Source organism: Zalophus californianus, chromosome 14 (genome assembly GCF_009762305.2).
Source record: "Zalophus californianus isolate mZalCal1 chromosome 14, mZalCal1.pri.v2, whole genome shotgun sequence".
Lineage (NCBI taxonomy): Eukaryota > Metazoa > Chordata > Mammalia > Carnivora > Otariidae > Zalophus > Zalophus californianus.
Window position 1 is genome coordinate 11,951,923 of NC_045608.1, and position 24,117 is coordinate 11,976,039.

Sequence of the window (24,117 nt, forward strand, 5' to 3'; positions counted from 1 at the left end):
CAGTCAGGGGGCCTCTGTGGAAGGCATGGGTCTGGGCACCACACACACTGGATTTGGAGTGCTGGTTCAGCCACTCACGCTCGTGGGTTCTTGGGGTGAAGGGATCTGAGATTTGGGCTTGAGGTGGGTAGAGACGGGCTGGAGCAGGAAGTTCTGGAAGGAAGGAGGGTTTGTTTTTGGTTGAGTCCTGTTGAACAGAGCACTGAGCTCTCTTGGGGCTGGTTCACAGCTTAGAAGTTCCTCCCCACAGCAGAAAAGCAGTTCTGTGTTTCAATAGCAAGCAGCTAGTATTTACTGAGCACCCCCCCTTTTTTTTACATGCTGGGGGCGAGACACGCATTCCTTTATGTGGGATGTATTCCTCTGAGGGATACGCTCATTTTCTGAATGGAGAAACTGAGGCTCAGAAAGGCTTAGATGTTTGGCCAGGGCCACACAGCTCGGAAATCCTACAAGTGGGTTTCTCTGGCTTTGAGCACAATACCTGTCACCACTGCAATTTCCCTGTCACAGGCACCTGGGGATGAGGGGGCTGGGTATGAGCAAAAGTGATGTCGTAGAGGCTGGAAATGAAGACCTTGGGAGAGGGCCTATCAGAGCTGAGGGTTCAGAGAAACAGAAAGATATGCATGTGCCATCGAAAGAAGACCAAAGAGCGGATGGGGTTCAGAAGCTGCCTGGGTACCTCCTTAGCACTCTGGAGATTCTCTCTGTTTCCCAGAATGCACCGCAGCACACTGCGATCCTGTGCTCTTGTAGATTCAGGGATTATGGAGCTGGGAGCAGAACATGGAGACTGGTTTGGCAGGGAGCCTCAGCGAGTTCTGGTATCATTTCATCTCTCCAGGAACAAAGCATGCAGAGTGTTCACTTAGACAGGCACATCTGTATTCCTGGTGAAGAGCAGGGTATTAGGCATTATTTTTTGGGCCAGCTCTCAAAGGTGAGGAAAGGGCAGCCCAACCCTTAGAACCACTCAAGGCACTTGAGGTAGTGAGCCTCCCATCCCTGGAGGCATGTAAGCAGAGGCTGCACTATTTCATGGAAGGGAATTTTCTGTTGGGGAAGAAGTTGGACTAAATAGACTGTGAAATGCTTTTCAATGCCCGGTTCCAAGTTTCTGTGACATTAAGGAGTTGGTTACATTCAGGGCAAATCAACTGAGACAGACACAGCATCGGGCATGTCCTCTGAGGCTGGACCACCCAAGAATCATTTGGGAAGGTTTTTTTTTTTTTTTCTTTTTCCTCTCGAGTCTGAATAATGTCTTCCTTTTTTGGTCTCAACTCAGGCCCAAAGGCCGGCATATTCCACTGATGAGGCATTTGATTTACGGATAGTTAAATCCTGCTCTACCCTTCACCAGCTGAGTGGTTTTGAGCACGTGACTAAGGCTCTCTGAACCTCGGTTTTCCCACCTGTAAAGTAGGGCTAGTAACAGAAGTGACCTAACAGTGTTGATGACAGCGGTGGAAGGAGATGCCCCAGGTAAATAAAGCATCATCTTAGTGCTTGACACAGAGTGAGCCCTTCATTAATATCAGTTCTTGTTAATATTCATTCAATGGCTATTAACTGAAGCCCAATTAATTGTCAAACCTGGGGAGTCGTGGGCAATATGCAGAGAGATGAAAGATCCTTCTGCTGTGATCGGAAACCCTTATTTTCCTACTCGAAGGGTCACCAGTATGGGCGGAAGAAATGCAAGGCAACACACACACACATCCCTCCTCTAGATTTTCAACAAAATCTTCCCACGAGGTCACATTTGGATGAAATCCAAGCCTCGGGTGATGCTCGGGCCTTGATTTTATCAGAATCGGCTTTTCCCAACCAGACTGCACATGCTATTGATATATAATATAGCGTTATTTATTACTTGCTGAATACCCACAGTCTGTTCAGCCCTTTACAAGAGATAAAGAAGATAAGCCCTGGGCCCTGAGGGGTTTGCGATTTGGTTACTCAGACTCCGAGTGCCCCAGCTGAGAGGGAGTTTGGATGCCCACGGCACGTTAACTCAAAACTTGTTGCTTCTTCCCATAAAGAAGATGATCGTGGGAGGCTGACCTGAAATCTTCGCAGTTTTTCTCAGTGCAGAAAGAACACGATAGCAGCAGATGCTATTAAAAATGAATTTAAAAAAGAAGAGCTCTTTCTAACCTCAAAATCATGGAGCAGTAAGGCATCGCAAAACCATGAAACTGAGCAGGTTTGGATTTCCTTTCTTCCCCTGTAAGTCTCCGGCATAAAAATGTTGCCGTCCAAATTATTTCCCCTTGGGGGTGCATCTGGGGCTGGGAGGGGTGCTAATGGCCTTTTGGAGGCAGAGATAAAAGCACAGATGGATGCCGTTTGGCCTGAAAGTTGGGTGCAGCCCACGCCGAGGTCCCAGGAAAGCCTGGGTTCTCTCGCTGCTGTCCTTGCTGGGAGAAATCACGAAGGTCTGCGGGTAGGAAAACCCTGGTTCAGCACCGTTCTGTTTCAAGAAAGGAGACAGACCCCACAGACCAAGGAAAAGAAGTAATCTGGATGTTTGCTAGCAATGCAGCGAACTTGGTCCCCAGTTGGCCAATTCTGTCTGGAGCTGCAGGGAAACTGGACAGGGGGAAAGCGCTAAGGAGTTCATCTGAAATGGGAGCCTCCCTTCTTGTGGTCTGGCTGATCCCGCACCCTGGAGGGAGGCTTGGGGTTACTCTAGACTCTCCATCCCTGCTTCCTCCCTGTAAATGCGACCACGGCCCTCAATATTCTAGGCAGTTCTGCAGTCTATTCTGCTGACACCTGGTCCAGGCCAGCATCCTCTTTCATCCAGAAGACAAAAGCAACTTCCTTACTGTCGTCTTTTCCGCTGCTTTGTTTTTTGTTAGATTCTATTTTTATCACTCACTCATTCATTCATTCATCCATTCATTCACAGTAAATGTCTTATTGCAGTTTGACTCACACAGCAAAGTGCACAGATGGTGAAGGGCACAGCTCCATGACGTTGCCACTAAATGAAACCAGCGTGTAAGCAGTGCCCAGAAACACAACATTCCCAGCTCCTTGGGACCTCCCCCTCCACCCCGGTTGCCCCTCTTGGCCATGGCCTTCCCCCATCCAAGGGCAACCATGCTCCTGACTTCTTAAACACAGACAGGGCTTTACTTGGTTTGAAGCTTCTATAAAAGGGAATCCTCCAAGATGTAGAATCAGTTCTGCCGTAACTCTGCTTTTGAAAATGCGAGTTGGTTCCGTGATTGATTTTTAGGGGGTAATGTGAACACAAGGTAAATTTTGCATTGGCCTGTGCGTGATTTTGTTGAGACACTGAATACATGTAGAAAACTGCAGCCCGCTGAACTGAACCTCGAGGAACCTACAGGATGCCAGTGTCTCAAGCATCTGCCTCCTACCCGTCCACACCTGGGGTTACGACTTTCCCATCTCGGACAACCCCCTGCCACCCCTCCATGAGAACTCACAAGCTGCACTCCTTCTCATGCCCCTCCCACGAGCAAGCTGCAAGACTTTTCCAGAGGGCCACATTTTATTGCCGCATTTATGCGTTTACCTGTTTAATGTGTGTAAACATGTGCTACCATTTTTATTAGTTTTTAATTTTTTTTAAATGTGTCACCGACAGAATGTTTGAGTGTTGTCGCCTAACCTCATTTCCCTTAAAAGCCCTGTGGTTCTTATTGAGCAGCTTTGCACAGGGCAGTGATCTCTAGATACGGGTATGTCATATCACATGTTTGTGAAATTCATCAAAGTTACTGCACATGGCTGTGGACCAGTCATTCTCAACGCCCTGTTTCACAGCATTGTTTCAGGATAACACTATCCATCCTACTATGGCTGGGCCTTTGGATTATTTCCAATTTTTGGTGATTTCACATAGGGCGACTGTGGGTGATAGGTACGTGTCTTTTGGTGAACATGTGCTTGCATTTCTCTTGGGCATATTTCCAGGAGTAGAAGTGTTGACTCTTGGGGTAGGAGTATGTGGAGCTTCAGTAGAAACTCCCAAACAGTTTCCAAAGTGGTTGTACCAATTTACCCTCCCAGCAAAAGGTAATGAGATGTCCTAAGTTGTCCATTTTTTGCCACCTGTGATATCATAAAAAATAAATATTTGGTTCCTGTCCCTGGTCCCTGGCACACAGCTCCTAAAACCCTTGGAATGCCTAGGATCATGATTGTCTTTCTAATGAGATGACTGGGGACTGGCGGTCCCTAGGTAGATTCAGAATGGGGGATGGTCACCAGAAAGACCAAGGTATGATTTTGGGGTTGGGGTGTTCAGTCTCCCTGATCTCTGGGGAAGGAAGAGAGGCAGGAGATTGAGTTAATCACTCATGGCCAATGGTTTAATCAATCATGTCTTCATGGTGAGATCTCCATAAAAATCCTTAACTAATAGGGTTTCAAGAGCTTCTGGATTGGTGAACCCATTGGGATGCTAGGGAGGGTGACATGCCTAGAAATGGCATGCACCCCTATCCCCACCCCAAACCTTGCCCTAGGCATCTCTTGCATTTAGATGCTCCTGAGTTGTGTGCTTTGTAATTAACCAGTAAACATAAGTAAACTGTTTTCTTGAGTTCTTGGAGTGTGTCTAGTAAACTCACGAACCTGGGGGGGCGTGGGGAGCTCCCAGTTTGTAGTCAGGTTGGACGGAAGTGTGCGTACTGTGGCGACCTAATACCTGTGACTGGCTGGAGGGCCGTCTTGGGGGACTGAATCCTTCAACCTGTGGAATATGGCACTAACCCCAGTTAGTTAGTGTCAGAATTGAGATGAATGGTAGAACACCGAGTCAACGTCCGGAAATTTGGAGAATTGGTTGGTGTGAGGAAAACCCCCACACATTTGGTGTCAGAAGTGTTGTGAGTAAACACAGTCTGCCAGCTCTTGATGTGATTGGATTTTATTTTTTATTCTAGCCATTCTGGTGAATGTCTCACCTCTACTCTTGAGCCCTCTGATAGTGTCACCCTGCCCAACAGCCAGAACGAACTTAATATATGCACCTGTAATCATGTCACATCCTTATTAAAGCTTCCAGTCACTCTGTGTTACCCTTATGGTAAATTACAGGACCCCCGCCCCCTGCCACCCAAGGAACTCCTCCTACCAAGTCAGCTTTTATAACTTTCTTCATGCTTACTTGGCTCCATCCTATTTGGATTCCTTTAAATTCGTTGTGCATGCTTTGCTGTCTTGTAACTCCATTTTTGAAATGATGTACCCCTTGCCTGGAACACTCCAAGTCAGTCCTGCTCCTTTCTTTATAATGAACTTCTGATCATCTTTCATGGATCATGTTAATAAAGCAACCCTTGAGCAGGACCTAACTGACCTCTCCCATTAGCTTACATCAGCACTCAGCATTTGGCCTTTGTGCCAAATCTTGTCCACCCTCTGCTTTTGTAAATAAAGTTTTATTGGAACACAGCTATGCCCATCCGCTATATGTTCCCTTTGGCTATTTTTGTGATATAATGGCAGAGTCGAGTAGTTGAGACAGAGACCATGCAAAGACCACACAGAGCTTAAAAAAATTTATTATCTGGCCTGTCACAAAGTTTGCTAACTCCTGGGATAGATCCCCCAGTTTATATGCTCCAGTAGCACCCCATACTTGAGAAAACTTCATGACACGTGATTCCGTATAATGTCGCAAATAAGGACTTGCCTCATTCTCTGCTATAACCCTGTCTGACAAGCTTGATAATCATATAACAAATGTTTATGGATCAATGAATTAATAAACCACTATGAATTGCTAAGGCAGATGTGGCTAGTTGCCTTTACAAAGTCCTTTCTCTTCTATTTCCGTAGAAATAGACCCCCAGTTGTATGCGAACAGCGATGCACCAATTAAAAAGCTATGTTTCTGAACTTCCCTTGCAGCTAAATATGTTCATATGACTAAGTTTTGACCATTGGTTGGCAAGTGGAATTATGCCTGATGCCTTGGAAACACTGATGAAGAAAATGGACTCGGCTGCTAAGTGCACCTTTTTGTCCTCCCCTGACTCATTTCTGCACTGCAGTCTGGAATATTGATGTAATGGTTGGAGCTCCAGCAGCTACCTTAAACTACAAGGTGACTCAGAGACGGGGGAGAAAGATAGAAGGGGCCAGCCTCTCTCTCTGAAAACTTGGTGCTGTTCCCGTATTGTTCCTGATTGTCCACTTCAGGGATTCTTTTATGGGAGAAAAAGTGAAATCTGAAATATGTAAGCCAGTGTAGTTGGGCTTTAAATACCTAACCAGTAAAAATTGGGATCTTATTTCCCTTTCTCTCCCCTCCACTTGGACTTTTCCTTTTGGTAAGACAAATCTAAACATGTCCTTCCTTTTGTGATAATTTTTCCAGACTTTCATCTTGGCCTGACACTGCATTTGAGCACTGATGTTGCAATGCACCTCTGTCCGACAAACCCCTGGCAGATCACCTTTATTTTCTTAATCTCACTCAAGCCTCCAGTTTTTGACACCTGGCCTCTACCTTTCTTCCAGAACACTCAGAACTTGAAGAGAGGAGTGTTGCTAATGTTTTAGGGATGGGAACCAAATTCCCCCCTCCTTTGACCTTTAGTTGTCTACTTAGGAGAGAGAAACTTACCAGCCTCTACTAAGTGCCAGGCATTATGCTAAGCACAGCCCTCAAGGGGTTTCCATTCTAATATGCCAAGTGGACAAGAGCCATTTCTTTTGCTTAAAAAACCCCCTATTTACCCATCTGTCATCTTGATCACCAATTTTCTATCTATCTGTATATCTGTCTACCTGTCAAGACATTGTATATAGTCAGAGGGAGGTTTCAAAAGGGAAATATGTTTGTAACAAAAAGCATGCATGACAAGATGATTTAATGCGTAGGTTGGCAAACTGGTTACCGTGAGCCAAATCCAGTCCAACACCTGTTTTTCTAAGGCTCCAGAATGAAGAAGGGTTTTTACCTTTTTCAGTGGTTGAAAATAAAAGGCAAGACAAAAGCAAAGGGAGATTAGTATTTGGTGACACAGGAAATGTGTATGAAATTCCAATTGTAGTGTCATTAGTAAAGTTTTATCGGAACACTGTTGTGTCCATTCCTTTATATATCGTTTATGGATGCTTTTGCATTTATAACTGCACAGTTGAGTAGCTGTGACAGAGACCATAGGGCCCCCAAAGCCTAAAGTATTTACCGTCTGGCCCTTTATAGGAAAAATGTTGTTCGTTCCTAATTTGATGGAATCCTTCTCCACCCCAACCCCAAATAAAGTGGGGAAATAATCACAGGGTTTGGCAGAGACATGAAGATGCCTAATGGTTCTTTGTAAGGGACTTTCATAGTAAGGAGTATTTCCTTCATCCTTTGATGTTCCACTTTCAGCTTAGAACTTACTAAGAAATAATTCCCTGAGATCATCATTTCTAGAACCTTCGCCTGGAAAAATTCAAGGGACTCCCCCAAGGTGAGATATAATTTTCTCACTGGGGAGGAGAAATGGCCCCAGAGAAGGATTGTCACTCAAAAACTTACCTGCTTCCCATTCTCTTTTCCCCATGACTCAGGTAGTGCAAGCAAATCTTTAGTTTTGCCAGGGTTGGCGCGTTCAGCAACAAGGGGAACACCCAGTTGTTCAGCTCTAGGAATGGAGACATGGAAGAAGCCCAGGTACTTGGTCAGCCCAAGCTGCACACGCTCCTAGGGTGGCCTCGGGGGCCAAGTGTTGCAAGCACACCAGGTATTTGCAAAGTCAAAGTCCCCAATCATAGCGTCGTTTCAAAGGAACTCGGTGTTTTTCACTGTAATTGAAGTTGATTTGTTTTATATTTACCCTCTAAGGTCAGGGAAACTTGGATCTAACATCACTCCATCTGCTCTTCCTCTAAGTGTTTCTGATCCCTCCTCCACGACGTAAGTGCTCCACACTTTCTCCAGCCTTTTCTTGTCCTCATTTTGTTCCCGTCATCGGGCCAACGTGGAGAAAACCTTCTCTAGGCAGAAGAAGCGCTTGATCATTGGGTCTACACCTACGTGAGGCCAGCCAATTTCTTTGACTTTTATGACCTTCAATATCACGGCCATTATTTTGGTAACATTGCGTACTAGCAGAACCTAGCATTTTTCTTGAAAAAAAAAAAAAAGAAAAAGGAAAAACTTATTTGCTTCAAATTTTCTAAAAGCAACGAAAGGTCTGTACCCATCTCAACTAATTAATTTTCTTAGAACAATAAATACAAATGTCAAAGAAGAGAGAACAGGGAAGGGGCTATGCTTCAAGAGGCTGATGGAGTTAGAAGTGTTTCATTATTTATTGGAATGGGAATTCTGGCCTCAGGGTTAAAAATTATGCAACATATGAATTCCTTCTCTGTATAAAAGATTTACATGATATAGAAGAATATTGAGTAAAATGTGCAGCGCTCCCCCTTTCAATTCCCATGCTCACCTCCTTCCTGAAGGTAATGACTCCAACAGCTGGGTGTGTATCTTCGAGCGCCTATTTCTGTGATGGGTTTTTTCCCATGGATTGCTTCTCATTTTTGGCCATGATGAACAACACTGCGGTGGACATATTTGTAAATACGCAAGTAGTTTTGCAGGATGGAGTCCTAGAGGTGGAAATGCTGTGTCAAAAAAAGATGTGTTTTTTTACGTTTTGATAGACAACTGCCAATTTGCTTTCCAAAAAGACATTCTTATTTTAGACATCTAGCAGGAGTTTATGAAAGTAGTGGTTTCCCTGCATTTTCACCAATACTGGATATTATTAATTAAAAAAAAGGGTCCCTTAGGCAAGAAGGATAGCTCATTATTATTGCCTTTAGAGTGAAGTTTATTGAAATATAATTAGTACATAATAAAATTTACCTTTCAAGGGATACATTTTGATGAATCTGATATGTATCCATCACTGGAATCAAGAAATAGAACATTTGTACCACCCAAAAATGTTCCCTTGAGTCCCTTTGTAAACAGATTCCCTTCTCTCACCTCCAGCCCCTCAGAACCATGGATCTGGTTTTCTGTTTGTTCGGATTTAACTTTTCCAGGATGTCATATAAACGGAAATTATATTACGTAATTTTTGGTGTCTGGCTTCTTTGAGAACGAATGAAGAGAATTCATAGAGTGAATGCCTTTGAGATTCATCCCTGCTTTTGTATGGACCAGTGATCTGTTCCTTTTCATTGCTGTGTAGTATTCCACCACCCAGATATGCTGTAGTTTGTTTATTCATCCCAACAGTTGGTGGACCTCTGGGCCATTTCCAAAGTTCAGGCTATCGTAAAGAATTATGATATAAATATTCGTTTTCAGGTCTTTGTGCGAACATGTTTTCGTTTCTCTTGAGTAAATACCCTGCAATGGAATATGTGGGTTTAACTGTTAGTATATGGGTAACTTTATAATAAATGGTAAACTTTTCAAAGGGGCTGTACCATTTTGCATCCCCATGGCATTAGTCCTGTGCCTCCGGAACAAAGTACCACAGACTAGGGGGGCTTAAACAACAGAACTTTGTTGTCTCACAGTTCGGGAGGGGTAAAAGTCCAAGATCAAGGTGTCAGCAGGGTTGGTTTCTTTTGTGCCTCTCGCCATGGTTTGTCAATGATCATCTCCTCCCTATGGGCTTTACATGATCTTCCTTCTGTGTGTGTCTGTGTCCAAATCTTTTCTTCTTATAAGGACACCAGTCATTACGGTCTACCTCCAGAGACCTCGCTTCAACTCAGCCACCTCTTTAAAGAACCTGTCTCCAAATACAGTCACATTCAGAGTTGCTGGGAGTTAGAACTTGGACATTTTGATGGGGGTTGGGGTGGGGCGGGAGACACAACTCAGCCCAGCCTGTGACGCCCATCATGAAGCTATGAGGACTTGATCTTCCCACATCCTCACCAACACTCGGTATCATCAGTCTTTTTCACCTTTGTCATTCTGGTAGTGGTGTAGACCTCATTGTTGTTCTAATGTGCCCATTTTTTTTTCTTTTTTGGGCAAAGAAAAGCGCTGGTGTCTGCAAGTTGCCTCAATCATGTTACTGAGAAAGACAAGGTCATCATTGTATCCCCAGAGTGACCAACCCATGTGCCAGACTGTGCCATTGTTTAGAGTCCAAGCAGGTGTGGCTGGTTCAGTGCAAAAACTTTTACCACTCCTTGAAAAGTGACCTTGGCCTGGCAGCTGTTGTGAAGTCTTCACACATTCTTGGAATTAAGGAGAGATTGTGAAAACTCTCGAAGTCAGATGCAGCTGATGCTGGCAGAGGCTGATGGTTTCAGCTTTCTCAAGACAACACCAGAGAGGGCAGTCTGGGAGATTCTAGGAAAATAGAATCAAATAAAACAAGGGGAAAGATTTATGGACCCGGGTGGGAGCTGCTTTGGGTTGGGGCGGGGGGCGGGCAGGGTAGCTCACAACTTATTGGATTGATTATGATCAAGATTGCTTAACCCAACACAAATGTCTCTCAAGGTAAAATTGGACATTATCCTTGGACACTGGGCTTCAACCAAGCAGAATGAACTGATGAGTGACATGCTTCTTAATAATTACCCTTCCAAGTGGTGGGGGATATATAGATGCAGATATAATTATCTATCTATCTATAATCTATCTACCTACCTACCTAATTATAGAGTTAGATAGATGTCTTTTGTAATACAATCCGTTCTTTTCTGTTTGTGTGGATGCTTCCATTTCAGAGTCAATGCACAAAAATTCTCATCCACTCCTTCATCTTCCCATTTCTACCCCACCCCCACTCCCAAACTCAAGCCCACAAAAGCGACTCTGAAAGACGAAGAGTGATATTACGATTGATTGGCCTCCACTGATGGTGTGTACGTGTTTTGTCGTTAGTGGGGAGGCTGAAAGGGGGCCAAGTAATAGAATGATTTGGCCTATAAGACAGCTCCTCCTTGATGAACAATCAGACACAAATGTCAATAACAATTAGATTGTCTGTAAGCTACAGTCACTTAGGGCTCCCGGAGCCTGTCCACAGGGCCTGGATTGAAACCCTCAGCCTTGTGAACTCCAAATCAGGTTTGGCATCGGGAATGAAAAGCCATCAGCAGTAATAGTATTAGGAGGCTGTTGGTCGAAGATGTGCAAAGGGTTCTGAACCACGCTGGGGCTCTCGTGGGTCGCGAGGGCAGGGAACGACTGCGTGGAAGGAGGAGACAGGAGGGGAAGCCAGAGAGGGGCTGGGGGCACTGAGGTACACATGGGGATGGGCGAGGAGTGATACCACTTACAAGCAAGGGATCCCGGGTAACGGAGTCCTGGGTTGGAGTCCTGGCTCCGCCATTTGTTAAGCTGTGCAAACTTGGGCAAATACTGCCAGCATCTGAGTTTCTTTATCTCCAAATAGGGATGTCATAGGACCTAGAAGCTGGTGGTATTATCTTACAAGATCGTGTGCTAAGTCATCATCGTAATGAATGATTATTATTGGCAGGCAGCAGGTAGTCGATAAAGTTAGCTTCTGCGTGGGTGACATGGGGGTCTCTTTACGTGCCCAGAGCTCCCCAGGTCTCCACCACGGCCCATGCTGAGCTGGAGCAGATGTAATCCTGTATGTTGAGCACTTAACTCAGTGCCTGGCATTTAATAAACTGGGATTGTCTTTACAAAACATCTCCCTCGGGTGGTGTAGGGGATATGAGGAAGAAGCAAAAGCCAGAAAGCGATATTGCCCGGAATATTAAAAACTCGGTTTTCTCAGTCCCTAACCTGTTGAAGGGCTCGGTCTTTTGGGCAAGAGGGAGCGAGAAATGGAGTGTCATAGAAAGGAAGGTCGTAGAGCAGAGAGCATCCCAACTGACCCAGGTAGAGAGTTTGGCCTGGAATGATCTTAATTTCAATGGCCAGTCTGCTTCTTTCTTTTTCTTTTTCTTTCTTCCTTCCTTCCTTCCTTCCTTCCTTCCTTCGTTCCTTCCTTCCTTCCTTTCTTTCTTTTTCTTCTTAAGATTTTATTTATTTATTTGAGAGAGACAGACAGACAGACAGACAGGTAGAGATAGCGAGAGAGCACGCGTGGGGAGGAAAGGGAGAAGCAGGCTCCCCACTGAGCAAGGAGCTCGATGCGGGGCTCTATCCCGGGACCCGGGGATCATGACCTGAGTCAAAGGCAGACCTAAGCTCATTCCTCGGCCTATCTTTTCCAGTGTGTTCCCCCACCCTTTCCCAGTTTAATCCACACCGTCCACATTGACCTCCTGAGCATCCCATCAACAAAGAATGTGGATTCTGAGGTTGGACAGACTTTGGTTCAAATTCCGGCTGGACTGATTGTTATCTATGTGATGTGGGACAAGTGTCTTGGCCTTGCTAAGTTTTAGTTTTCCCATCTGTAAAAGTGGAGGGGGGGGCATTGTGTATTTCTTGTTGGGTCATAGTGCTTCCATGGGCTCGTGTTGTCTATTGCTGCATAACAAACCAGCCTGAATCTTAGTGGGTTAAAATGGTGAGTCACGTTTATTTTGCTCATAAATCTGGAACTTGCGTCGGGCTCCCTGGGGACAACCTGTACACTCCATTTGGGGACAGCTGGAAGGCTGGGTGCTGTCATCATCTGGAGGCTTGCCCAATCACGTCTGCTGATTGGTGAGGCCTCGGTGGGGTCAGATGGCCAGAACACCCACATGTGTCTTCTCCATGTGGCCACTTGGCTTCCTGAAAGACAGAGGCTAGGGTCCCAGGATGGGCATGCAGAGAGATAAAACCAGGTGGAAGAAATATTTATTGCCTTTTATGAGCTCACCTGGAGGTCACAGGAGGTCACAGAAGGTCACTTCTGCTGCTTTGTGCTCGCCAGGGAAGTCATAAAATTCTGGCAGGTTTCAAGGGGAGCTGAAAGACTTCACTGCTTGATGGGGGAGTGGCAAAGTTCTGGAAGGGCGTATGGGACTGGCAATAGGCTGTGGCCATTTTTTTGAAAATCCGGTGTGGCGGTTAATATGCATATAGCTCTTTGAATAGTAGTAGGTATACAGGAAGTTGATGTTAATTTCAAGTTCAAGTTCTTCCTGCAACCAGAAATTGCAAGATCCTGGAGGGCAGAGATTTGTATAATTCTCAGTTACTCTGCCCTGTGCAAGACCCAGAGGGGATACTTGGCAAGTGTTTGTTGAATGATTAACAAGCAATTTTTAAAAAAGATTTTATTTGTTTACTTGAGAGAGAGAGAGAAGTAGACTCCCCGCTGAGCAGAGAGCCCAATGCAGGGCTCGATTCCAGGACTCTTGAGATCATGACCTGAGCTGAAATCAAGGGTCAGATGCTTAACCGACTGATCCACCCAGGCACCCCTAAAAGCAATTTTTAATACATCGATGCAATGATTCTCAAAACTGGCTGCTGATCGGAATCACTGAGGAGATTGGTAAAAATATCTCTCTTGGTTCTACCCTTGACCTACTGAATCAGAATCTCCAAGGCTGGGCTCTGGGAACAAGCATTTTTTATGACCTCCTCCAGTGGTTCAGATGGAGTCAGTGTGAGGACTGGTCTTTGCAAGCCATTGGTCTTACTCACGAGAATCTATGATTCTGAGGATGAAAGAATTGGCCCATTTTACAGATGGACAAAGCGAGTCTCCATGGATGAAGGGACTTGGCCAAAGGCATATGGTGAATTAGAGTACTTTCTGAGAAGTGGTGGTATAAGAGCTCCAGGCACTGTGGCTGGCTGGTAAGGGCAGTATTTTTGGATCAGGGGTTTGGTGGTGCTGGTGGTGGTGGGGCGGAGGGAAAGCTTTGGGGGTTCTCTAAGTTGGCAGTTTTCAAATTTGATTTATTCATTTGTTTCTCTCCCTTTTATTCTTTTGCTGCATCTGAGCAACATCCACAGTTAATTCACCTCCTATTTCTTCTTAAAATGCACTCACTTTTTTCCATACATAAGTTGAACCCCCCTCCTAAAGTCATAAGAGCCACACAACCTGGGGCCTGTTGCCTTAATTCCATGCTTGTTCTTACACATACAAAAATGAGCATGTAACTACTTAGATTAAGAAAAGATTTGACTGGGGTGCCTGGGTGGCTCAGGTTAAGCGTCTGCTTTTGGCTCAGGTCATGATCTCATGGTTCTGGGATCGAGCCCCGCATTGTGCTCCATGGGGAGTCTGTTTCACCCTCTCCCTCTGACTGCCACCCCCCCCCCCCGCTTGTGTGCTCTCTCTCTCTCTCTCTGACAAATAAATAAATAAAACCTAAAAAAAAAAAAAAGATTTGACGGTGTAGCACCTAAAATCATCTCACGCACAGTGAGTGGGTCCCGGTCTCTGGAAGGATGGGCCACATCATCAGTGGGCCCCGTGCACAATGGAACATGAAATGTGCAAAACGAATATGCAGGCCTTCTCCTTCAAAAATTATTTTGAATTTCAAGGTAGTGACAGCACAGCATTAAACCAAGCGCCGTGCCCTTCTCAGTGGAGGGCCATCGCACGCCCGGGAAGCCAGCCCTGGTCCAGGTTTGGGAAGCACTGTTTTAAATAGGACCATCTGGCCATCTCAGCCCAGGTTCCTGGAGCAAAGGACCTTGGGCGTCTGCCCACTACCCACATTCGAGGGGCACCTCGGAGTTGAAAGGCTGGTGGTGAGGTGTGGGGTCTTCATGCAGCACCAGCCTTGCCATACCTCTAGCCTGGCAGGAATCCTGAGCCCAATGAAGCCGGGAGACTTGTCCCAGAGATAGCTTTCTTAGAGGGACCAGGAGAAATAGAAGAGGGAGGTACTCCAATGTGGAACTCAAGAGTAGTGCGTTTGTCTGTTTGTTTGGTGATGAGTTCTGTGTGGATAATACTCACACGTGGGGATAAATACTTTCATTGTCATGGAAGAGGGAGGGAGAGAGAAGCTAGAGGAACAGAATGAGCTGAAGGAGGCCAGAGGGAAGGGAGGGATCATCAACAAAAAAATGTTTCAAAAAGGAAAAAAATTTCATGTGGATTTCTAGAACCCTCAACAGAGTTTCAACATCCTTTTTGGCCTGGCTCTTGCTGTGTTACCTTTCGGTGCTTGCCAATATCCGTGAAGAACTCGGGCTCCTGGCTTCATGGATCAAAATACTGGGTGTGGTCTACGTATGGCTTAGAGCAAAGTGTCAGGGGACCCCGAACGTTCTTTGGGTTTTATGTTGTAGGACATTAGCAAGAATTTTAGAAGTGTTGCTATTTCACACTCATTTTAAAATAGAGTCAGCCGAGCCCAGAGCATCCAAACTACCCCTGGCAGGGCCAGATCTCCCCTGGAAAAGCCATGAGGTCGGCCGCAATCCTTTCTGCTGCTTGGAGGGGAAACCAGTTAAAGAGATTTTCAATTCACCACGGAGATTCCATAGGAAAATCATGTTTTGTTGTAACAGATACTAGCTCTTACAAACATCTTTGTCTTGAGTCTCTTTTTTTCGTGCTTTCTAAGACTTGAGCTGAAACACGTAAATATGTAAAACCGCTGTTTAATGAAGATTCAGGCTCTATAGCCCAATGGGAAGGGAGTGGGGCATTTTTATAAAGAGCGTCATCTATCCTTTGGCATGGATGGCCGGGACAGTCATGGTGTCCTGGCACCCGCTCGGGTGTTTGGAGAGATTATTTCATTCCTTTCTCAACCAGAAGGAGATATGTTGTTTTCCCTTTACAGAGGGCCGAAATCGAGGTTCCGGTGGGTAAAGTGACTTCCCAAATTACACAACCTACAGGTGCTCCCACTGAGATCTGAATTCACGCTGCGTCTCCCCGGCTCGGAATATGGGACTCTGGCACGAGCAGCCAATCCCAGGAGTCCACCCCTGGCCACAGTGATTGGTCGAGGCACAAGCACGTGACTCGTGTCTGGCCAATCAAATGGCTTTCCTGGGATTTTAATGAGGCTGGTAGGGAAGAAGCAGCTACAATTCCAGCTCCCTGGTGGGATCTGGCTTTGAAAGAGCGAGGAGACGGAGGGCTGCCAGGTCTCGGTCCTTGACTCCCGGCATCCCTGCGTCCAGTCTCACGTCTGCCCTTTCTGTGGTGGGATGGAATGACTATCCCTTCACATCTCCCCTTTGATTCATGTCAGTTGAGATGGCTTTCTGTCACTTACGCCCCAAGAGTCCTGACTCTCGCACAACCTAGGTAACTGTCATGACCAACACATGGAAAAGGACTGGAGTGGAGTGCTAAAGCCCCCTGTATCGGCAAGCTGTCAGGCCGCAGCTTTGGGTGGGTGGGTGTGCACGCGTGCCAGGAGTGGGCAGGGGTGGGGGTGGCGGCGCTGGGCATTGGATAGTTAACAGTCTGGGAGGGCTCGCATTCAAATCCCAGCCCTTGTCCCAGACGAGCTGTGTGGTATTGGGACAGTCACTTAATCTCTCTGAGCCCATTACTATGAATACTGATAGGAATGGCAAGAGCGCTGTGAGATGGTGTGTGACCCAGCCAAACTTCCTGCAGGTGACGAGTGTCTCAACGATCCCTGCCTTCTCCCTTGTGCTGGCACCTTGCCCCAATCACCTTTCCTGTAACGTTCATTCAGCGACGCTGATCGCAAGTATTCTTCACTTGTGAGGCACTGGGGATATAATACTGTCGAATATAGTGGACATCGTTCCTGTTCTTTGGGAGCTTACACTTGAGTGGCTGGACCTATAAATGAGCAATTATAAAACTGCCCTAAGACAGAAGATGCTCAGGGTACTGTGGGGCATTTGTGAGAGAAATCTGATCTAGCACCGAGAGTTCAAGGAAGGATTGCAAGGGAAAGTGAGGCGTAGGTGGTGGCATGAACAAGGGTACAAATTGGCCAGGGAAAGAGGGAGTTGAGGTAAAGAGGTGCTCCCAGTAGGGAACCCAGTGTAGGCAGAGGCTTGAAAGTAAGATGAGCCAGGGCTCCTTGTAGGGAAGGGGCAGTGATTTAGCATGGCTATGGTACGTGGCAGGAATGATCAGAAATGAGATAAGTAAGTAGGGAAGGTTATGCCGAGTCTGGGGTCTCATGCCAAGAGGGTAGGACTTCATCTTTAGGACTGTGAGATCCTTTTGAAGCGTTTACACAAGACTATTCCAGGGGACAATTCTTGGGGAGCCCAAGCTCCCATTTTCCAGCTGGAAAAATTGAGTTCCTGAGAAGACAAGTGACTTGTCCAATGCCACAAAGCCGGTGAACAGAGCTGGCTGGAACCAGAGCCTGGTTCTCTGGATCTCAAACTGGTGTTTTTTTCTGTCCCTGGAGTTCTCTACTCCAAACCCCCACCTGGACCAAATCCGGCCCTTGCAGCTCTTCTGAACTTGGGAAATCTCTGATTCCTCACGTACACATAGCCACACTGTCTCAGGAAGCTCGCAATAAATTTTTTTTTTTTTCAGGCAACGCCTTGCTCCCATCCCTGCAAAACAATGTATTTATTATTGCTAAGCCTTTTCCATCTTGGAGGAGAAAATGCATACCACATGACTCCCCAAAGCCGAGCGGTCCCGGTTTACAAATACAGTACGTTAATAGCTTTGTAAACATTTATTCAGGATGACAGCTGAGGGAAACATGTGGCATTAATTAGAAAGCTCAGCAACGCGGCCTATTAAGAGGGAGGTTAAATCTGAATTAGTTGGCTTTGCTGAAACAAGAGGCTCTGGGGAGCCAAACTTCTCTCTAATATGTTCTGACTCTGTTGACGTGGGGTGTGTTGGGGCGCACGGGGGTCTTGGTTCATACGGAGGAAGCCTGTGTCTTGGCAAGATGGTCACTGAGTCACTGGGCTGCAAAAGTGTCACGGTTGGCCTCTCCAAGGGTCTGTCCCCTGGGTGCTGTGACTCGTCATGGTGTCAGATGGTGGGCGTGTCAAGCCATGGGGTGCCAAGAGCTTGCAGCCCATCAAGGGACCAGGATGCGCTTCCCCAAGACTGCTGGCTTGTGGAGGGGGGGAATGGCTTTCTGGGCTGGGAGTTGCTTCTTTTTCGGGTTTGTTATTGTCTGTCCTCTGTGCTTGCCCGGTACGGTGCTTCCATCGTGACATCCCGGGTTGTCTCTGCTTCATGGTACCCGGGAGGCTCTCCAGTAGACTGGATGCCCAGGGTGCCCAGAAGCCCGCCCTGCTCCCCGCTTTCTGCTGGTCCTGTGGGGCTTGACTTAAAGCAGATGCCCGAGGGGCTATTTCTTCTCAGCCTCCTGTCCCTGAAAGCTTGCAAATGTAGATGGTTGAGCTTACTCCCGATTGTTCACACATCCACATACAGAAGTGTCCTCATAGAATTGAAAGGAGGTGACATGTGTCACGGGGACTCTGAACTTCTGTCCTGTACTTAAAACACATCCCTTGTCAAGGGCTACATATGAACATCCTTGTATTTTCTGGAAATCCTTTACCTTGTGAATAACACCATGGCACTGCTTTGTTGCTTTCTGGGTGGTATTTGATGTGTTAATTTGTTACACCTAAACATTCAATTGCACTGTGGTTTGCCCATACTCCTGTTTTGACCTTTCTGCATCTGAGAATATTCTCAAGAGCTTCTAAGTACAGAAGGGACCAGGTGTCCCATGAGCTCCGAGAACCTGCTGTGCTGTGAACATATGTTGAGTAGATACAGGAAAGGATGGGTGCCTTTGGGAAGCCACGTGTCTTCTCTGGGGCTCGGTTTTATCACCTGTAAAATGGGACAGTGGGTAGGAAAGGAGGGCTGGCAGAGTGAGGGCTGAGGAGGCAGTGAGCTGACCCGCAGGATGGTACAGAGGTCTGCTTTGCACTCTGTTGGCTCTGCCTGCAGGACCCTCTGGTCTCTCTGGCCTGCTGCCACCATCTGTCCCCCTCCTTGACACCCTCTGGTTCAGCCATGTGCCCATCTTCTCACTGCTCCGAACAAAGCCTCACTGGGTATCTCACTTGGATGGTTGACCCAGGAACAGATCTGACCCTCCCTTTTGGCATCATCTCCAAACCATCACCTTCTTCCTCTCTTTCCCACTCACTGTGCAGGCACCGGGACCTTGGAGACACGTTCTTGCTTAGTGGTTTTGGAACACTGTTTTTCCCTCCAGGCAAATGGGCTCGGTTGCATTACCGCAGTCTCTAAAGCAGACCAACCAGGAGTGGCCCTGAGTGAAGGAGTAGGAAGCCTTCCTCTTCCTCTCCGGATTCGAGGGTGTTGAGAGCTGGTTGCAAAGCCCTGGTGTTATTGTGATTCTCATTTAATGGCTAGAGGACCTATGGTCCAGGAGGGTCAGTGCATTGCCTGGCCGCAAGTGGTGGGGCGGGGCTAGAACGTGGCTCTTTCCACTACCTCTTACCTAAGAGAACAAGTGTTTACAAAAGCCTCCACAGTAATTCTGATAGGGATCGTTGGGGGTCGATAGCACAGAGGTTAAAGGGGGTGACCAAGAGCTAGACTCTCTAGATCCCAGTCCTGCTCTTACCACTTGGGAACTTTGTCCCGGGGCAAGTTGCTTTGTCTCTCTGTGACTGAGTTTCCTCATTCTCAGGGTGGGGGTGATAATACCTACCTCAGTGGGTTGTGAGGGTCAAACGAGAGGGGATACATGCAAACGACCTAGCACTGGAGTCCAGCACATAGCAAGGGCTCAGTAGAGGTCAGCTGTCATTGTGAACGGGACACAGTTAGGGGGGCTGTCTCCAAGGAGGGGAGGGGATGGCAGAGACCAGATCGATGAGAACGTGAGCCTTGCAGCTAAATACTTGGGTTCTGATCCCAGCTCCCCGCTATCGGTTATGTGACCTGTGGCAGGTGTTTTAACCTCCTATCACATCCTCTGGGGCAATAAGAGAATCAACTTCTCAGTGTTCTCAGGAGGACTAAGAGAAATAAAGCATGAAAAGCCCTTGCTCAGTGCCTGGCGCTAAATTTTTCCCTAAATAATGATGGCTGTTTTTCTCGGTGTTATGTTTTTATTCTTTCTCCTTGGTGGAGGATATCGTGCAGAAAAGGGTTCTCCTTCCAGTTTACCTACATCTCTCTCAGTGATAATAAGAACTGCTATCATTACTGTGATTATTACCAATTTATACGCTGCTTGGGATCGAGCTCTGCCACTTAAAAGCTTAATCTCTTTGACCATCACCTTTCCCATTTGTAAAATGGGTTGACAATAGCACCTTCTTCTTGGTGGTGTGAGGATTAATGGGTTATATATAAAAAGCACTTAGAAGTAAACTTCCAGGGAGTATGAATTATTACAGCCTTATTATTATTGTTTATGGTTGAAGAATTTCCTCCACATCATCATTGTTTTTAGTCTTTAGTGCAACCTTTGTGAAGCTGTTAGGGAATGGTAATAATTTGTACCTTTTGGCAAAAGAGGAAACTGAGTCCTAGATCAGGACCCTTGTCCCAGATCATAAGGCCTGTAAGAAGCCGCACTGGGGCTCGGGCTGTGGCAAGTCCCACAGAGTATGGAATCTGAGAGCTTGCGTTTCTCAAAAGCTCCCAGATGACGCCTGGGTGCCAAAGCTGCTGGTCCTTGACCACTCTTTGAGTAGCAACAGCCCACAAAAGTGCTGTACGATAGAAATATGTGAGCCCTAGATGCAAATTTAAATTTTCTAGTGGCCACATTGAAAAAGTAAGAAGGCACAGGGGACTTGCATTTCCATATATTTTGTTTCACGAACCAAGATAACGAAAATACCATTTTAACTCAATATAAAAATATAAAACCAGTATGAAAAAGGTAAAATATGTAGAAAAGATATATTGCATTCTTTTTTAATGTACCAAGGCTGGAAAATCCAGTGTGTGTTCTACACTTAAGTCACTCTCACTGCAGACCAGCCACATTCCAAGCGTTCAGTCGCCACACATGGCTGGTGGCTATCATATTGGATCACGTAGTTCTAGAACTCAGGCTGTGCTTTAGGACTGCCCAGCTTGCAATTCTGTCTCTGCCAGTGAAATCTGGGTAAGTTACTTAATTTCTCCAAACCTCAGTTTCCTCATCTATAAAATGAGGTGAAATTTGAGGTCATGGCACCTGGCCAGATCGTACTTTCTGGAGTCATCAGGTTCCCCAAATCTGAGACACAGCCCACAACGGAAGATGGGGCACACTTCCAAGACTCTTCCAACATTGTCTGACAGTTTCATTGTATACTCGCCCCTCCATGGGTCTGGGGAAGAGGGGCTCACCTGGATTCTTCTCTCTCGGTTCTTCGTTGTGTGGATTACAGGTGGCATTTTGCATGTTTCTGGGAGTGTGCGGGTTCCGGTTGGCTGGCTGGCTGCATGCAGGGTGAGGCAAGAGCCGGGGGGGGGGGAGGGGAGGGCGGGGTGGGGGGCTGGAAAGGGAAAAGCTGGATAAAAAGGCAGCTCAGCCTCTTCAACACCAACAGTGAGTTGCAGGTGCACCGAATAACAAAGGCCCAAGTTCTGGTCTGCTCCTGGCTTTCGGGTCTATCATAATAAACATTATATAAATGCAAAGGCAGATGAGCCAGTTAATGGGGGACAAGGCCAGCCAACTGTGGGAGAATAACAAGAACTAATGGGCCATAGGGTCTGAAGGCCTGCCTTTATAAACCAGTCCGAGGAAGCAGCCTTCCTTTTATTTTTTCTTCCTAATGCAGGAAGAAGGAGGTGGCTTTTATTTATTCTGAGTGTTTAGGCAGTTCTGCGGGTCCTCTTGGAGGCACGTCACAATCCTGGGGCTGTGTCCCCCGCCCCAACCCCGACTCCCCTCCAGCACCCCGTGGAACCCTGCAGATAAGGCTTAACATTTAGAAGTCCCCATCCTTTCCCCCGAAGAGCCGGGGCTGCTATGGGAGCTTTGCTTCCCTTTCATGCCAGATCTCTGAGGCCTGCCCGGCTTTCGATGCAGCTGGGACCTCAGAGCAGCGCAGGGTGTGGGGGGCCACAGAGGCATCTCCTGGAGCTGGAACAGACCGTGACCCACTGTCACGCGCTCACGGCTGCTGCATCTGTGGCAGATATGGGCAAGTCACCTTACAGTTTTGTTTTTCCCCAAAAGTCAAAGGAAGAGTGTTTCCTCTTCACGGCTCATTGGGTTGGCAGAATGGCAGAAGAGGGTTTTTCTTCCGTTTACTCCACCCAAGTCCCTAAGGAAGCATGTCGCTAGTATGTTGCTAGCAAATCCAGGTGCTGGCACTCTGCTTTCCCAGCTCGCTGATGCTAAAGAGAAAGGGTCATGTTGAAGGAACATTTGATGCACAGGCTCAGGGGGAGTGAATGTGTTCATAGGATCTGGACCAGACGTTGAAAGTCTTGACTCCAGTTCCAAGTCCTCTGCTGATCGCAGTGTGACCGGGGCCAAAGTTGCTCCTCTCCGCGCCATGTCCTCATCTTTAAACCGGGAAAGGTGGAATTTCTCCTACGTGGGGAGACTGGAAATAACACCAACCACTAAGTCCACGTCTTTATGAGTATTAGCAAACCCCGAGGTATTTGTAGATGGGGCATGCCTCGCCTTCCGTTTTTCTCTCCTCTGTAATTTTGGGAACCTTGAGGTTTTCCTTGTAGGGGAAGGGAAAGACAAAATAATGGCCATGGGAAGGGGTCTTGGTTAAAAGAAGGTAGGGATGTGTGATGTATTGTTAACCAGGTTCATGGCCAGGTTCATAACTGGATTCATAGGTTCATGGCCAGGTTCATGGCCAAGTTCATGGCCACATTCTGAGATTGGTCTCTAAGTCCTGTACTTTTAAAAAAAAAGAAATCATTATTGGAGCTGCCAAACCAATATTAAAACCAGTGGCTTATGAAAAGGCCTGGCAGGCGGTGCTGAGAATCTTTTTGCACCTCTTCATTTTGCCGAGAGCAGGAAGCATCTCATCTGGGGCAGGTCTTTCAATAACACCAAAAACAGAAATGGAGAAGATTTTCCCCCGTCACTTGGTCTCTCTCATTTCTTGGAGTCTGAGATGGTTCACTTAGGAAATGTCTCCAGGAGCAGGGAGGATCAGCTTCCAGCTTGCGGCTAGGAGATGCTCACATGACCTGAGCGAAGTAACATGACCTTTTCGAAACCCAACAGCGATCAATAAACTGAGCCTGGGTTTTATGCTTACTTTTTTAACGATGTCATTTAATTTTTTTTTTTTTTTTTTTTTTACTCATGCCAGTGAGGGAAACCCAGCACTCTTGAACACTGCTGATGAGAGGGAAAATTGATAAAACTTTCTGGAGAGCAAGTTTCGTAAAAACGCATAAACTGTCTCGGAAATTTCACCTTTCGGAGTTTATCCTGAGGAAGTCATCGGAGAAAGGCACCCAGGAGGAAGGTGGTCAGCCCAGCATTGTTGCTGGCAGGAAAACACTGGAAATAACCTGAACATCAACAGTAGGAGATTGGTTGTGAAATTTAGCTATATCCATGCACTGGAAGATTAAGCAGCTGCTAAAAATTATGTCCTTCCTTGTTCCCTCCCTCCCCCCCCCACTCCCTTCCTCCTTCTACACATGTGCCTTCTACACCTCTTTTGAGCACTTACTAGGCCCCAGACACTGTATATCTAAGTGGGTTGATGTAGATATTTATGACGTATCAAATAAATACATAATTAAATAAAATGAAATACACTAAAACGCCAGCATCGTGGAGGCATTATAGGATCTTATGCTCACAAAGGTATATATATTTGTATGGCAGAATATGAAATAAACTGTTTGAAAGGCCAGACAGGAAAATATCATAGGTCACTTTTCTCTAGATGCTGGGATTATGGATGAGTTCTATGTCTCTTTAGATCTTTTACTTTATCTGCATTCTCTACGTTGCCTGTGGTGAGATTGTTTCATGTGTCATTCAAGGTCAATGAGGCCCTGCATGATTTGACCCGAGTCGCTCCCTCCCTGCCTTCTTCTCCTATCAAGGTTCACCCGGCCTGCTCCACCCTAGATACAGCATCTCTGTTCTTCAAACGCGTCAAACTTGTTCCCACCCCGGTGCCTTTGCACGTGCTATTCATGCTGCCTGGAACACTCTTTCCCTAGGTCTTTGCCGGTTCCTCCTGGTCATTCTGGTCTCAACTCAAATATCCCTTCCTCAGAGAGGATCTCCCTGCCCACTTAATTAAAATTGCCTTGCCCCTGCGCATTCTATCACACTTCTCCATTTTAGTGTCTTCATAGCGTTGATAACTCTGAAATTCTTCCGGTTTTTCTCCAACTT

At 46.5% G+C, this 24,117-nt stretch overlaps 1 long non-coding RNA gene across 1 annotated transcript in view; it reads left to right on the forward strand.

Annotated features, from left to right (window-relative positions):
- Positions 1 to 23,239, forward strand: part of LOC113913015 — a 124,965-nt gene extending 101,726 nt beyond the window's left edge. The window contains exon 7 of the long non-coding RNA XR_003517067.2: positions 23,069 to 23,239. This is a non-coding gene — a long non-coding RNA (uncharacterized LOC113913015). The remainder of the gene's footprint in view (positions 1 to 23,068) is intronic.
- Positions 23,240 to 24,117: the final 878 nt, after the last annotated feature.